The sequence below is a fragment of the Pseudophryne corroboree genome, chromosome 4, assembly GCF_028390025.1.
Source record: "Pseudophryne corroboree isolate aPseCor3 chromosome 4, aPseCor3.hap2, whole genome shotgun sequence".
NCBI lineage: Eukaryota > Metazoa > Chordata > Amphibia > Anura > Myobatrachidae > Pseudophryne > Pseudophryne corroboree.
This window is the reverse complement of record NC_086447.1, coordinates 226443718-226459787: the sequence shown is the minus strand read 5'-3', so window position 1 is coordinate 226459787 and position 16070 is coordinate 226443718. Positions and strand designations below refer to the sequence as shown.

The 16070-nt window shown below is 47.8% G+C and overlaps 1 protein-coding gene across 1 annotated transcript in view; it reads right to left on the bottom strand.

Moving 5' to 3' along the window:
* The window catches only part of LOC134910877 (ceruloplasmin-like), a 327221-nt gene that overhangs the window by 25751 nt on the left and 285400 nt on the right, over positions 1-16070 (bottom strand). The window lies entirely within an intron of this gene.

Sequence of the window (16070 nt, the reverse complement as noted above, 5' to 3'; positions counted from 1 at the left end):
TCCAAGAACACCATCCCCACAGTGAAACATGGTGGTGGCAGCATCATGCTGTGGGGATGTTTTTCAGCAACAGGGACTGGGAAACTGTTTCGAGTCGAGGGAAAGATGGATGGTGCTAAATACAGGGATATTCTTGAGCAAAACCTGTTTCAGTCTGCCTGTGATTTAAGAGTGGGACGGAGGTTCACCTTCCAGCAGGACAATGACAGTGGAGGCACTACACATTTCTCCACCTCCAATCAGCAACTTCCTCATGTCTTTTGAAGAACACACAGTGCACTGCAGTTTCCTGCATAGTCGCAGACCAGTCAGAGTGCCTATGCTGACACCTGCCCCCCACCGATAATGCCTACAATGGGCAAGTACATCTCAAAACTGGACCATGGAGCAATGGACAAAAAGGAAGCCTAGTCAGATAAATCCTGTTTCCTTTATACCATGTGGACGGCTGGGTAAGTATGTGTCATTTACATGAGAAAGAGTAGGCACCAGATTGCACTATGGGAAGATGGAAAGCCATCTAAGGCAGTGTGATGCTCTGGGCAAAGTTCTGCTGGGAAACCTTAGGCGCTGGCATTCATGTGCATGTTATTTTGACACGTGTCACCTACCTAACCATTTCTGTAAACCAAGTACACCCCTTCATGGCAACAGTATTCCCTGATGGCAGTGTCTTCTTCAGCTGAACAATGGGGGTAATTCCAAGTTGATCGCAGCAGGAAATTTTTTAGCAGTTGGGCAAAACCATGTGCACTGCAGGGGGGGGGCAGATATAACATTTGCAGAGAGAGTTAGATTTGGGTGGGTTATTTTGTTTCTGTGCAGGGTAAATACTGGCTGCTTTATTTTTACACTGCAAATTAGATTGCAGATTGAACACACCACACCCAAATCTAACTCTCTCTGCAAATGTTAAATCTGCCTCCCCTGCAGTGCACACGGTTTTGCCCAACTGCTAAAAAATGTCCTGCTGCGATCATCTCAGAATCACCCCCCATAGGCTCCTTGTCCCAGCATTAAGCCGAAAGAAATAAAAAACCATTGAGGGCTCTGTACCATCAATGATGGAGAACAATTGAATCAACACAATCAGTGGCAAAACTATCTACCATTGGTGGTTAACCTTCGATGGTTTGTAATCATTGATGGTCGATGGCCAACCCTAAGTCAATCTTTCTGTGTTGGAGTGGGCCTTTTGCATGGAAATAATTAATCTTGTGGGAGTGCCATGGGAATGTAAGCAGACTTCAGTGGGACACCTGCTACAGATGGAAAACAGTGGGCGACCCGGCCTTCCACGTGATATTCCACAGATATTGGGCTTAGAGGGACGGATACTGGCATTAGCATGCAATCAACTTGGAATTACCCCCAATGTGCATTGCCGTACTGCAAAAATTGTTCAGCAATGGTTTGAGGAATATGACAAAGAGCTGAAGGTGTTGACTTGGCCTAAAAATTTCCCAGTTCTCAATTTGATAGAGCATCTGTAGGATGTGCTGGAAAAACAAGTCAGAGCCACAGAGACACAACCTCAAAAATTACAAGACAAAGAGGATCTGCTGCTAACGTCTTGGTGCCAGATACTACAGGACAACTTTAGAGGTCTTGTGGAGACCATGCCTCAATGGGTCAGAGCTGTTTTGGTGGCAAGAGGGGGGACCTACACAATATTAGGAATGTTGATTTAATGTTATGTCTGATCAGTGTATTGTTTGGCTGACCTGGAATTTTCATTGTTAAAGCGTAGAACATTTTATTTGCCTCTGGAGATATCTGTGGCTTTTTTGGCTGCAGTTCACATTTTCCCACAAATCAATGTCATCTTAGCTTTTCACACTTTGTATAATGTTATCTCTAGTGATGTGCACCGGAAATTTTTCGGGTTTTGTGTTTTAGTTTTGGATTCGGTTCCGCGGCCGTGTTTTGGATTCGGACGCGTTTTGGCAAAACCTCCCTGAAAATTTTTTGTCGGATTCAGGTGTTTTTTTACAAAAACCCCTCAGAAACAGCTTAAATCATAGAATTTGGGGGTCATTTTGATCCCATAGTATTATTAACCTCAATAACCATAATTTCCACTCATTTTCAGTCTATTCTGAACACCTCACACCTCACAATATTATTTTTAGTCCTAAAATTTGCACCGAGGTCGCTGGATGACTAAGCTAAGCGACCCAAGTGGCCGACACAAACACCTGGCCCATCTAGGAGTGGCACTGCAGTGTCAGACAGGATGGCACTTCAAAAAAATAGTCCCCAAACAGCACATGATGCAAAGAAAAAAGAGGCGCAATGAGGTAGCTGTGTGACTAAGCTAAGCGACCCAAGTGGCTGACACAAACACCTGGCCCATCTAGGAGCGGCACTGCAGTGTCAGACAGGATGGCACTTCAAAAAAATAGTCCCCAAACAGCACATGATGCAAAGAAAAAAAGAGGTGCACCAAGGTCGCTGGATGGCTAAGCTAAGCGACACAAGTGGCCGACACAAACACCTGGCCCATCTAGGAGTGGCACTGCAGTGTCAGGCAGGATGGCACTGCAAAAAAATAGTCCCCAAACAGCACATGATGCAAAGAAAAATGAAAGAAAAAAGAGGTGCAAGATGGAATTGTCCTTGGGCCCTCCCACTCACCCTTATGTTGTATAAACAGGACATGCAAACTTTAACAAACCCATCATTTCAGCGACAGGGTCTGCCACACAACTGTGACTGAAATACTGGTTGGTTTGGGCCCCCACCAAAAAAGAAGCAATCAATCTCTCCTTGCACAAACTGGCTCTACAGAGGCAAGATGTCCACCTCCTCCTCATCGTCCGATTCCTCACCCCTTTCACTGTGTACATCCCCCTCCTCACAGAGTATTAATTCGTCCCCACTGGAATCCACCATCTCAGGTCCCTGTGTACTTTCTGGAGGCAATTGCTGGTAAATGTCTCAACGGAGGAATTGATTATAATTCATTTTGATGAACATCATCTTCTCCACAATTTCTGGAAGTAACCTCGTACGCCGATTGCTGACAAGGTGAGTGGCTGCACTAAACACTCTTTCGGAGTACACACTAGAGGGTGGGCAACTTAGGTAAAATAAAGCCAGTTTCTGCAAGGGCCTCCAAATTGCCTCTTTTTCCTGCCAGTATACGTACGGACTGTCTGACGTGCCTACTTGGATGCGGTCACTCATATAATCCTCCACCATTCTTTCAATGGTGAGAGAATCATATGCAGTGACAGTAGACGACATGTCAGTACTCGTTGGCAGGTCCTTCAGTCCGGACCAGATGTCAGCACTCGCTCCAGACTGCTCTGCATCACCGCCAGCGGGTGGGCTCGGAATTCTTAGCCTTTTCCTCGCACCCCCAGTTGCGGGAGAATGTGAAGGAGGAGCTGTTGACGGGTCACGTTCCGCTTGACTTGACAATTTTCTCACCAGCAGGTCTTTGAACCTCTGCAGACTTGTGTCTGCCGGAAAGAGAGATACAACGTAGGTTTTAAATCTAGGATCGAGCACGGTGGCCAAAATGTAGTGCTCTGATTTCAACAGAATGACCACCCGTGAATCCTGGTTAAGCAAATGAAGGGCTCCATCCACAAGTCCCACATGCCTAGCGGAATCGCTCTGTTTTAGCTCCTCCTTCAATGTTTCCAGCTTCTTCTGCAAAATCCTGATGAGGGGAATGACCTGACTTAGGCTGGCAGTGTCTGAACTGACTTCACGTGTGGCAAGTTCAAAGGGTTGCAGAACCTTGCACAACGTTGAAATCATTCTCCACTGCGCTTGAGTCAGGTGCATTCCCCCTCCTTTGCCTATATCGTAGGCAGATGTATAGGCTTGAATGGCCTTTTGCTGCTCCTCCATCCTCTGAAGCATATAGAGGGTTGAATTCCACCTCTTGCTTCAGATGATGGCAGGGCAGGTTCAGGAGTGTTTGCTGGTGCTCCAGTCTTCGGCACGCGGTGGCTGAATGCCGAAAGTGGCCCGCAATTCTTCGGGCCACCGACAGCATCTCTTGCATGCCCCTGTCGTTTTTTTAAATAATTCTGCACCACCAAATTCAATGTATGTGCAAAACATGGGACGTGCTGGAATTTGCCCAGATGTAATGCACGCACAATATTGCTGGCGTTGTCCGATGTCACAAATCCCCAGGAGAGTCCATTTGGGGTAAGCCATTCTGCGATGATGTTCCTCAGTTTCCGTAAGAGGTTGTCAGCTGTGTGCCTCTTCTGGAAAGCGGTGATACAAAGCGTAGCCTGCCTAGGAACGAGTTGGCATTTGCGAGATGCTGCTACTGGTGCCGCCGCTGCTGTTGTTGCTGCGAGAGGCAATACATCTACCCAGTGGGCTGTCACAGTCATAAAGTCCTGAGTCTGCCCTGCTCCACTTGTCCACCTGTCCGTGGTTAAGTGGACATTGGGTACAACTGCATTTTTTAGGACACTGGTGACTCTTTTTCTGAGGTCTGTGTACATTTTCGGTATCGCCTGCCTAGAGAAATGTAACCTAGATGGTATTTGGTACCGGGGACACAGTATCTCAATCAAGTCTGTAGTTGTCTGTGAATTAACGGTGGATAACGGAAACACGTTTCTCACCGCCCAGGATGCCAAGGCCTGAGTTATCCGCTTTGCAGCAGGATGACTGCTGTGATATTTCATCTTCCTCGCAAAGGACTATTGGACAGTCAATTGCTTACTGGAAGTAGTACAAGTGGTCTTCCGACTTCCCCTCTGGGATGACGAGTGACTCCCAGCAGCAACAACAGCAGCGCCAGCAGCAGGAGGCGTTACACTAAAGGATGCATTGGAGGAATCCCAGGCAGGAGAGGACTCGTCAGACATGACAGTGACATTGCCTGCAGGACTATTGGCTTTCCTGTGTAAGGAGGAAATTGACACTGAGGGAGTTGGTGGTGTGGTTTGCTGGAGCTTGGTTACAAGAGGAAGGGATTTAGTGGTCAGTGGACTGCTTCCGCTGTCATCCAAAGTTTTTGAACTTGTCACTGACTTATGATGAATGCGCTGCAGGTGACGTTAAGGGAGGATGTTCCGAGGTGGTAAACGTCCTTACCCCTACTTATTACAGCTTGACAAAGGCAACACATGGCTTGACACCTGTTGTCCGCATTTCTGTTAAAATAATTCCACACCGAAGAGGTGATTTTTTTTGTAATTTGACCAGGCATGTCAATGGCCATATTCGTCCCACGGACAACAGGTGTCTCCCCGGGTGCCTGACTTAAACAAACCACCTCACCATCAGAATCCTCCTTGTCAATTTCTTCCTCAGCACCAGCAACACCCATATCCTCAACCTGGTGTACTTCAACAGTGACATCTTCAATTTGACTATCAGGAACTGGACTACGGGTGCACCTTCCAGCACTTGCAGGGGGCGTGCAAATGGTGGAAGGTGCCACCTCTTCCCGTCCAGTGTTGGGAAGGTCAGGCATCGCAGCCGACACAATTGGACTTTCCTTGGGGATTTGTGATTTAGAAGAACGCACAGTTCTTTGCTGTGCTTTTGCCAGCTTAAGTCTTTTCATTTTTCTAGCGAGAGGATGAGTGCTTCCATCCTCATGTGAAGCTGAACCACTAGCCATGAACATAGGCCAGGGCCTCAGCCGTTCCTTGCCACTCCGTGTTGTAAATGGCATATTGGCAAGTTTGCGCTTCTCCTCAGACGCTTTTAATTTTGATTTTTGGGTCATTTTACTGAACTTTTGTGTTTTGGATTTTACATGCTCTCTACTATGACATTGGGCATCGGCCTTGGCAGACGACGTTGATGGCATTTCATTGTCTCGGCCATGACTAGTGGCAGCGGCTTCAGCACGAGGTGGAAGTGGATCTTGATCTTTCCCTATTTTACTCTCCACATTTTTGTTCTCCATTTTTTAATGTGTGGAATTATATGCCAGTATCAATAGCAATGGCCTACTACTATATATACTGCGCACAACTGAAATGCACCACATGTATGGATGGATAGTATACTTGACGACACAGAGGTAGGTAGAGCAGTGGCCTACTGTACCATACTGCTATATATTAAATACTGGTGGTCAGCAAACTGTGCAAAACTGAAATGCACCACAGGTATGGATGGATAGTATACTTGACGACACAGAGGTAGGTAGAGCAGTGGCCTACTGTACCGTAAAATGCTATATATTATATACTGGTGGTCAGCAAACTGTGCAAAACTTAAATGCACCACAGGTATGGATTGATAGTATACTTGATGACAAAGAGGTGGGTAGAGCAGTGGCCTACTGTACCGTACTGCTATATATTATATACTGGTGGTCAGCAAACTGTGCAAAACTTAAATGCACCACAGGTATGGATGGATAGTATACTTGACGACACAGAGGTAGGTAGAGCAGTGGCCTTCTGTACCGTACTCCTATATATTATATACTGGTGGTCAGCAAAATTATGCACTGTACTCCTACTATATACTACAATGCTGCACAGATATGGAGCGTTTTTCAGGCAGAGAACGTATAATACTGGTGGTCACTGGTCAGCAAAACTCTGCACTGTACTCCTCCTATATAATACTGCTGGTCCCCAGTCCCCACAATAAAGCAGTGTGAGCACAGATATATGCAGCACACTGAGCACAGATATGGAGTGTTTTTCAGGCAGACAACGTATAATACTGGTGGTCACTGGTCAGCAAAACTCTGCACTGTACTCCTCCTATATAATATACTGCTGGTCCCCAGTCCCCACAATAAAGCAGTGTGAGCACAGATATGTGCAGCACACTGAGCACAGATATGGAGCTTTTTTCAGGCAGACAACATATAATACTGGTGGTCACTGGTCAGCAAAACTCTGCACTGTACTCCTCCTATATAATATACTGGTGGTCCCCAGTACCCACAATAAAGCAGTGTGAGCACAGATATGGAGCATTTTTCAGGCAGACAACGTATAATACTGGTGGTCACTGGTCAGCAAAACTTTGCACTGTACTCCTCCTATATAATATACTGGTGGTCCCCAGTACCCACAATAAAGCAGTGTGAGCACAGATATATGCAGCACACTGAGCACAGATATGGAGCGTTTTTCAGGCAGAGAACGTATAATACTGGTGGTCACTGGTCAGCAAAACTCTGCACTGTACTCCTCCTATATAATATACTGGTGGTCCCCAGTACCCACAATAAAGCAGTGTGAGCACAGATATATGCAGCACACTGAGCACAGATATGGAGCGTTTTTCAGGCAGACAACGTATACTGGTGGTCACTGGTCAGCAAAACTCTGCACTGTACTCCTCCTATATAATACTACTGGTCCCCAGTCCCCACAATAAAGCAGTGTGAGCACAGATATATGCAGCACACTGAGCACAGATATGGAGCGTTTTTCAGGCAGACAACGTGTACTGGTGGCCACTGGTCAGCAAAACTCTGCACTGTACTCCTCCTATATAATACTGCTGGTCCCCAGTCCCCACAATAAAGCAGTGTGAGCACAGATCTATGCAGCACACTGAGCACAGATATGGAGCGTTTTTCAGGCAGACAACGTATAATACTGGTGGTCACTGGTCAGCAAAACTCTGCACTGTACTCCTCCTATAATACTGCTGGTCCCCAGAATAAAGATAGGCAGCCCCCTGAAACAAAGTGAGAGGACGCCAGCCACGTCCTCTCACTATCATTTCCAATGCACGAGTGAAAAATGGCGGCGACGCGCGGCTCCTTATATAGAATCCGAATCTAGCGAGAATCCGACAGCGGGATGATGACGTTCGGGCGCGCTCGGGTTAACCGAGCCATACGGGAGAATCCGAGCAGCAGAAAATAGGATTTTAATTACCTACCGGTAAATCCTTTTCTCGTAGTCCGTAGAGGATACTGGGGTCCACATTAGTGCCATGGGTATACACGGGTCCAACTGGAGCCATGGGCACTTTAAGAAATTGACAGTGTGGACTGGCTCCTCCCTCTATGCACCTTCTACCAGACTCAGTCTAGGAAACTGTTCCCGAGGAGAAGGACGAACTTTGAGAGAAGGATATAAAAGGATAGTGGTGAGATTCCGAATCAGCACACACAAACTAGAGGAAAGCCAAGCTAACCAAACTTTAAACCAGGAACAGCAACCATTGAGGGGATTCTGTTCCTGTGAACCTGCAGTTGCTGGTTTTCAGGGTTTACCTATATTGCCTTTGAAGGACGTAGAAGAACCTTTGGTTTTGTTTTTAAATTTTGCTGTCCAAAAGGACTGCAGAGTTGGAGCAGTGTAGGATTTTCTAGTCGGGGGAGCTGCGGAAGGAAGGTACGTATCCAGTTAATTCCCAAAAAAGGCTTCACCTGTGAAAGGTAGGCTTTCCATGCCTTTCCTGGAATCCTTGTCCGCAGTTCACTGGCATAGCCACAAGCCCCTGTGTGCCGACACTGCCATGGCAGTGGTGTGTGTGTTGAGTAAACCAATTTCCTTTATGGCTTCCACCATAAAGTTAGCAGAATCCTGTATATGCTGTAGGAGTAAAAATAAGATTTTAAACCTACCGGTAAATCTTTTTCTCGTAGTCCGTAGAGGATGCTGGGACTCCGTAAGGACCATGGGGAATAGATGGGCTCCGCAGGAGACATGGGCACTTTATGAAAGACTTTGACTCTGGGTGTGCACTGGCTCCTCCCTCTATGCCCCTCCTCCAGACCTCAGTTAGAGAAACTGTGCCCAGAGGAGATGAACAGTACGAGGAAAGGATTTTTGTTAATCCAAGGGCAAGATTCATACCAGCCACACCAATCACACCGTTTAACTTGTGATAAACTACCCAGTTAACAGTATGAACAAACAACATAGTCTCGGTCCAAAACCGATGAAACTACAACATAACCCTTATGCAAGCAGTAACTATATACAAGTTTTGCAGAAGAAGTCCGCACTTGGGACGGGCGCCCAGCATCCTCTACGGACTACGAGAAAAAGATTTACCTGTAGGTTTAAAATCTTATTTTCTCTAACGTCCTAGAGGATGCTGGGACTCCGTAAGGACCATGGGGATTATACCAAAGCTCCCAAACGGGAGAGTGCGGATGACTCTGCAGCACCGATTGAGCAAACAGAAGGTCCTCCTCAGCCAGGGTATCAAACTTATAGAACTTTGCAAAGGTGTTTGACCCCGACCAACTAGCAGCTCGGCACAGCATAGTGCCGAGACCCCTCGGGCAGCCGCCCAAGAAGAGCCCACCTTCCTAGTGGAATGGGCCTTAACCGATTTTGGCAACTACAAACCTGCCGTAAAATGCGCCTGCTGAATCGTGTTACAGATCCAGCGAGCAATAGCCTGCTTTGAAGCAGGAGCGCCAATCTTGTTGGCCGCATATAGAACAAACAAAGCTTCTGTCTTCCTGACCCTAGCCGTTCTGGCCACATAAATCTTCAAAGCCCTGACCACATCAAGGGACTCGGAATCCTCCAAGTCACGCGTAGCCGCATGCACTACAATAGGTTGGTTCATATGAAAAGATGAGACCACCTTAGGAAGGAAGTGAGGACGAGTCCTCAATTCTGCCCTATCCACATGAAAAACCAGATAGGGGCTTTTATGTGACAAAGCCGCCAATTCCGAAACTCGCCTTGCTGAAGCTAAGGCCAGCAACATGACCACCTTCCAAGTGAGGTACTTCAACTCCACCGCATTGAGTGGTTCAAACCAATGTGACTTAAGGAAACTTAACACCACGTTAAGGTCCCAAGGCGCCACCGGAGGTACAAATGGGGGCTGAATATGCAGTACTCCCTTCACAAATGTCTGAACTTCAGGAAGAGAAGCCAATTCCTTTTGAAAGAAAATGGATAAAGCCGAAATTTGAACCTTTATGGACCCTAATTTTAGGCCCAAATTCACTCCAGTTTAAAGGAAGTGAAGGAAACGGCCCATATGGAGAAACATATTTTCTCCATATGCGGTGATAATGTTTCGATGTCACGTCCTTCCTAGCCTTAATCAGGGTAGGAATGACCTCCTCTGGAATACCTTTTTCTGCTAGGATCTGGCGTTCAACCGCCATGCCGTCAAACGCAGCCGCGGTAAGTCTTGGAACATACAGGGCCCCTGTTGCAGTAGGTCCTGTCGTAGAGGAAGAGGCCACGGATCTTCTGTGAGCAACTCCTGCAGATCCGGATACCAAGTCCTTCGTGGCCATCCAGAGCAACGAAGATTGTTCTCAACACCTTGGGTATGAGAGGAAGAGGAGGGAACACATAGACCGACCTGAACACCCAAGGCGTCACCAGGGCGTCTACCGCCACCGCCTGAGGGTCCCTTGACCTGGCGCAATACCTCTTTAGCTTTTTGTTGAGATGGGACGCCATCATGTCTATTTGGGGCAGTCCCCACCGACCCACGATCTGTGCGAAGACTTCCTGATGAAGTCCCCACTCTCCCGGATGCAGATCGTGTCTGCTGAGGAAGTCCGCTTCCCAGTTGTCCACTCCCGGAATGAACACTGCTGACAGTGCGCTTACATGACCTTCCGCCCAGCGAAGAATCCTGGTGGCTTCTGCCATTGCCACCCTGCTTCTTGTGCCGCCTTGGCGGTTTACATGAGCCACTGCTGTGACATTGTCCGACTGAATCAGAACTGGCTTGTTGCGAAGTAATGCCTCTGCTTGACATAGGGCGTTGTATATGGCCCTCAACTCCAGGACGTTGATGTGGAGACAAGTCTTTAGACTTGACCAGAGACCTTGGAAATTTCTTCCCAGTGTGACTGCTCCCCAACCTCGGAGGCTTGCGTCCGTGGTCACCAGGATCCAGTCCTGAATGCCAAACCTGCGGCCCTCTAGGAGGTGAGCACTGTGTAGCCACCATAGGAGAGATACCCTGGCTCTGGGAGACAGGGTGATCCTGTGATGCATTTGTAAATGAGACCTGGACCACTTGCCCAGTAGGTCCCATTGAAAAGTCCTTGCATGGAACCTGCCGAAGGGGATGGCCTCGTAAGATGCCACCATCTTCCCCAGGACACGTGTGCAGTGATGCACTGAAACCTTTTTTGGCTTCAATAGGTTCTTGACCAGAGCCATGAGCTCCTGAGCCTTTTCCATCGGAAGAAAAACCTATTTCTGGTCTGTGTCCAGAATCAGGCCCAAAAAGGTCGGACGCGTTGTAGGAACCAGCTATGACTTCGGAATATTGAGAATCCAGCCGTGTTGCTGTAACGTCTTCACAGACAGTGATACTCTGTCCAGTAACTTCTCTCGAGATTCCGCCTTTATGAGGAGATCGTCCAAGTATGGGATAATTGTGACACCCTGCTTGCGCAGGAGCACCATCATTTCCGCCGTTACCTTGGTAAAAATCCTCGGGGCCGTGGAAAGCCCAAACGGCAACGTCTGAAATTGGTAATTACAGTCCTGTACCGCAAATCTCAGGAACGCCTGATGAGGAGGAAATATCGGAACATGAAGGTATGCATCCTTTATGTCTAGGGAAACCATCCAATCCCCCCTCTCCAGGCTGGCGATGACCGCTCTGAGCGATTCCATCTTGAACTTGAACTTTTTTAAGTACAGGTTCAGGGATTTTAAATTCAAAATGGGCCTGACCGAACCGTCCGGTTTCGGTACCACAAACAGGGTTGAGTAATACCCCTTTCCTTGTTGTAGAAGGGGTACCTTGACTATCACCTGTTGAAGATACAATTTTTGAATTGCATTTAACACTAACTCCCTCTCTGAAGGAGAAGCTGGCAGAACCGACTTGAAAAACCGGCGAGGAGGCACCTCTTCAATTCCAGCCTGTATCCCTGATAAACAATCTCTAGTGCCCAGGGATCCACCCGTGAGTGAACCCAGATGTGGCTGAAAAATCGAAGACGTGCCCCCACTTGAGTTGACTCCACCAGGGAAGCCCCAGCGTCATGAGGTGGATTTTGCCGACGCAGGGGAGGACTTCTGCTCCTGGGAACTAGCTGTGTGCAGCTTCTTCCCCTTGCCCTTACCTCTGGCAAGAAAGGACGATCCCCGTACCTTTTTGCCTTTATTTGAACGAAAGGACTGCATTTGATAATGAAGCGCCTTCTTAGGTTGCGGGGGAACATAAGGCAAAAAATTAGATTTACCTGCTGTAGAGACAAGGTCCGAGAGGCCTTCTCCAAACAACTCTTCCCCCTTGTAAGGCAACGACTCCATATGCCGTTTTGAGTCGGCATCCCCCGTCCACTGCCGGGTCCACAAGAGTCGCCTAGCAGAATTAGACATAGCATTTAGTCTAGAGCTTAGTAAACAAATGTCTCTTTGAGCATCCCTCATATATAACGCAGCATCTTTTATATGCCGTAGGGTCATTAAAATGGTATCCTTATCCAGAGTTTCAATCTCTGCTGATAGGGAATAAGTCCATGCTGCGACAGCACTACAAACCCAGGCCGATGCCATAGTCGGCCTAATAATAGTACCAGAATGCGTGTAAATGGACTTCATGGTAACTTCCTGCTTGCGATCAGCAGCATCTTTGAGGGTAGCAGTATCCTGGGATGGCAGTGCTGCCTTTTTTGATAAGCGTGTTAACGCCTTGTCCACCTTAGGCGAAGATTCATATCGTATCCTGTCCTTTTGTGGGAAGGTATACGCCATAAGAATCTTTTTGAGAATTTGCAGTCTCCTGTCTGGAAATTCCCAAGCCTTTTCGCACATTTCCCTTAGCTCATATGAGGACGGAAAGGTGACCTCAGTTTTTTCTCTTTATACACGTGGGGGTTCCTCAGTGATATGCAAAACGTCTTTTATAGCAATAATCATATAACAAATACCCTTAGCCACTTTTGGCTGTAATTTTGCATCCTCATAATCGACACTGGAATCTGAATCCGTGTCGGTATCTGTGTCAGTGATTTGGGATAATGTGCACTTCTGAGACCCGGAAGGTCCCGGTGCCACTGGGACAGGCATGGTCTGACTACCTGCCTGTTCCCTAGCCTCAGCTTTGTCTAATCTCTTATGTAATAAATTTACATTAGCACTCAAGACATTCCACATATCCATCCAGTCCGGTGTCGGCGCTGCCGACGGCGACCTGACATTCATGCACTCCCCCTCCTCCTTAGGTGAGCCTTCAGCGTCAAACATGTCGACACACACGTACCGACACACTGCACACACACAGGGAATCTCTTTTCTGAAGACAGGTTCCCCCTAGGCCCTTTGGAGAGACAGAGAGAGAGAGTATGCCAGCACACACCCCAGCGCTATAACCCAGGAAAAAAACACAGTATGTTCCTTCCAATAGCGCTGAAACACCTGTATACCGCCAATTATGTGCCCCCTCCTCTTGAAAACCCACTGTCACTGTCTGTAAGCAGGGGAGAGTCCGGGGAGCTTCCTCTCAGCGCTGTACTGTGGAGAAAAATGGCGCTAGTGAGTGCTGAGGGAGAAGCCCCGCCCCCTCGGCGACGGGCTTCTGTCCTGCTCAAAATATGTAAAACATGGCGGGGGCTCTTTTATATACATGTACAGTGCCCAACTGTACATGTATATATCTCTTATTGCCATAGGAGAGGTTTTTATTGCTGCCCAGGGCGCCCCCCCTGCGCCCTGCACCCTTACAGTGACCGGAGTGTGTGAGGTGTATGGGAGCAATGGCGCACAGCTGCAGTGCTGTGCGTTACCTCAGTGAAGCTCATGAAGTCTTCTGCCGCCTTTGAAGCCTTCTTTCCTCTGGCTCTGTGAGGAGGACAGCGGCGCGGCTCTGGGACGAACGTCCAGGACGAACCTGTGTTCCAATCCCTCTGGAGCTAATGGTGTCCAGTAGCCTAAGAAACAAGACCTTGCAACTCAGAGAAGTAGGGTTGCTTCTCTCTCCTCAGTCCCTCGATGCAGGGAGTCTGTTGCCAGCAGTGCTCCCTGAAAATAAAAAACCTAACAAATATACTTTCTTAGCAGGAAACTCAGGAAAGCTCCCTGCAGTGCACCCATCTCCTCTGGGCACAGTCTCAAACTGAGGTCTGGAGGAGGGGCATAGAGAGAGGAGCCAGTGCACACCCAGAGTTAAAGTCTTTCTTAAAGTGCCCGTGTCTCCTGCGGAGCCCGTCTATTCCCCATGGTCCTTACGGAGTCCCAGCATTCTCTAGGACGTTAGAGAAATTATCTTCCCCATGGATAAGGAATCTAACCCATCAGTTAGATTACCTGACCATTTTCCAATGGCCCTAGAGATCCATGCACAAGCTACAGTGGGTCTCTGGGCCACTCCCGCAGCTGTGTACAGAAATTTGAGAGTGGTCTCAAACTTGCGGTCTGCAGCATCCTTCAAGGAAGCTGCCCCAGGAACAGATAAAACTATCTTACGTGACAGCCTAGAAACTGATGCGTCAACTATTGGTGGGTTTTCCCATCTTTTCCTATCATCCTGAGGAAACGGGAAGGATGTGAGTAACCGTTTTGGGATCTGAAACTTCTTGTCAGGATTTACCCAAGTTGCTTCAAATAGGGAATTTAATTCCTTAGATGCAGGGAAAGTAGCTGAGGATCTCTTTTTTACATTTAAATAAGATTCCTCATCTTCCTTTGTCACTTTGTCAGGGATGTGCAGGACAGCTCTAATAGCTTCTATCAGGGCCTGTATTCCCTGTGACAAAGCTACATCCCCCCCTTCCGAGTCCACCTCACCCTCCTCTGGGTCTGATACATTATCATCATCATCATCATCATCATCATCATCGGTATCAGCCTGCAGGATTTGGGCCAGAGTACTCTTCTGTGGACAAATGGCAGGGGTCTGAGATGCTGGAATAACCACTGAATCTCTATTCATCAGGTCATCAACAGATTGCCTTAAGTATTGCGTCTCCTTCTCATTCTGGGGTAATTTATTTGAAATATTTGAAATCATCCCTTTTAATTAATCTAACCAAACTGGTTCAGATCCACTAGCCTGAGAATGTGTACTATCCTGAGTACATGGCAGTGATCCCCCAGATTGAGAAAAACACTCTGCTGTGCATGATACACACTCCTTTGATATAGTAAATGTGAACAAAAACACCCCCACACACAGGAAAATAGGGTAAAACATAGGGGGTCATTCCGAGTTGTTCGCTCGCAAGCGGATTTTAGCAGATTTGCTCATGCTAAGCCGCCGCCTACTGGGAGTGAATCTTAGCATCTTAAAATTGCGAACGATGTATTCGCAATATTGCGATTATATACCTCGTAGCAGTTTCTGAGTAGCTTCAGACTTACTCGGCATCTGCGATCATTTCACTGCTTGTCGTTCCTGGTTTGACGTCACAAACACACCCAGCGATCGCCCAGACACTCCCCCGTTTCTCCAGCCACTCCTGCGTTTTTTCCGGAAACGGTAGCGTTTTTTCCCACACGCCCATAAAACGGCCTGTTTCCGCCCAGTAACACCCATTTCCTGTCAATCACATTACGATCGCCAGAACGATGAAAATGCCGTGAGTAAAATTCCTAAGTGCATAGCAAATTTACTTGGCGCAGTCGCAGTGCGGACATTGCGCATGCGCATTAAGCGGAAAATCGCTGCGATGCGAAGATTTTTACCGAGCGAACAACTCGGAATGACCCCCATAGTTAACCCACACAGAGCCCTCTAGGGAGACGCAGAGTATAATGGAGCCAGCCACACAGCGCCCCTATAGCTAAAGTACAAATTCAGCTGGGTCGCAAACTAAGTAGCCTTAATAGGGTTTAGTAAACCAAATATTGTTCAACCCCTTTGCTATGACCCCCTGGTACTGCTGAGGTGTTCTGGAGTCCTTGTGGAGGAGCTGCACTTCCCTGCCAGTCTGTCTGTGTTCAGCTGCAGAGGGAAAATAGCGCTGGTGAGCTGCTGGATCCGCTCATAGAGAAGCCACGCCCCCTTAATGGCGCATGGTCTTCCCATTTTTTATATACTGGCAGAGGTAATTTCTGTCCTACAGTGGGTTAAAACCCCTGTAGAAGTGCTGCCAGTTTGGGTATATGGATGTTGTGGCTTCAGATCGCCCCTCACAGCGAAACGTACACCCTTTATGCCTCTGAAGCCTGGAGCTGCAGCCTGCTTGTCAGCGCTGTGCTCCT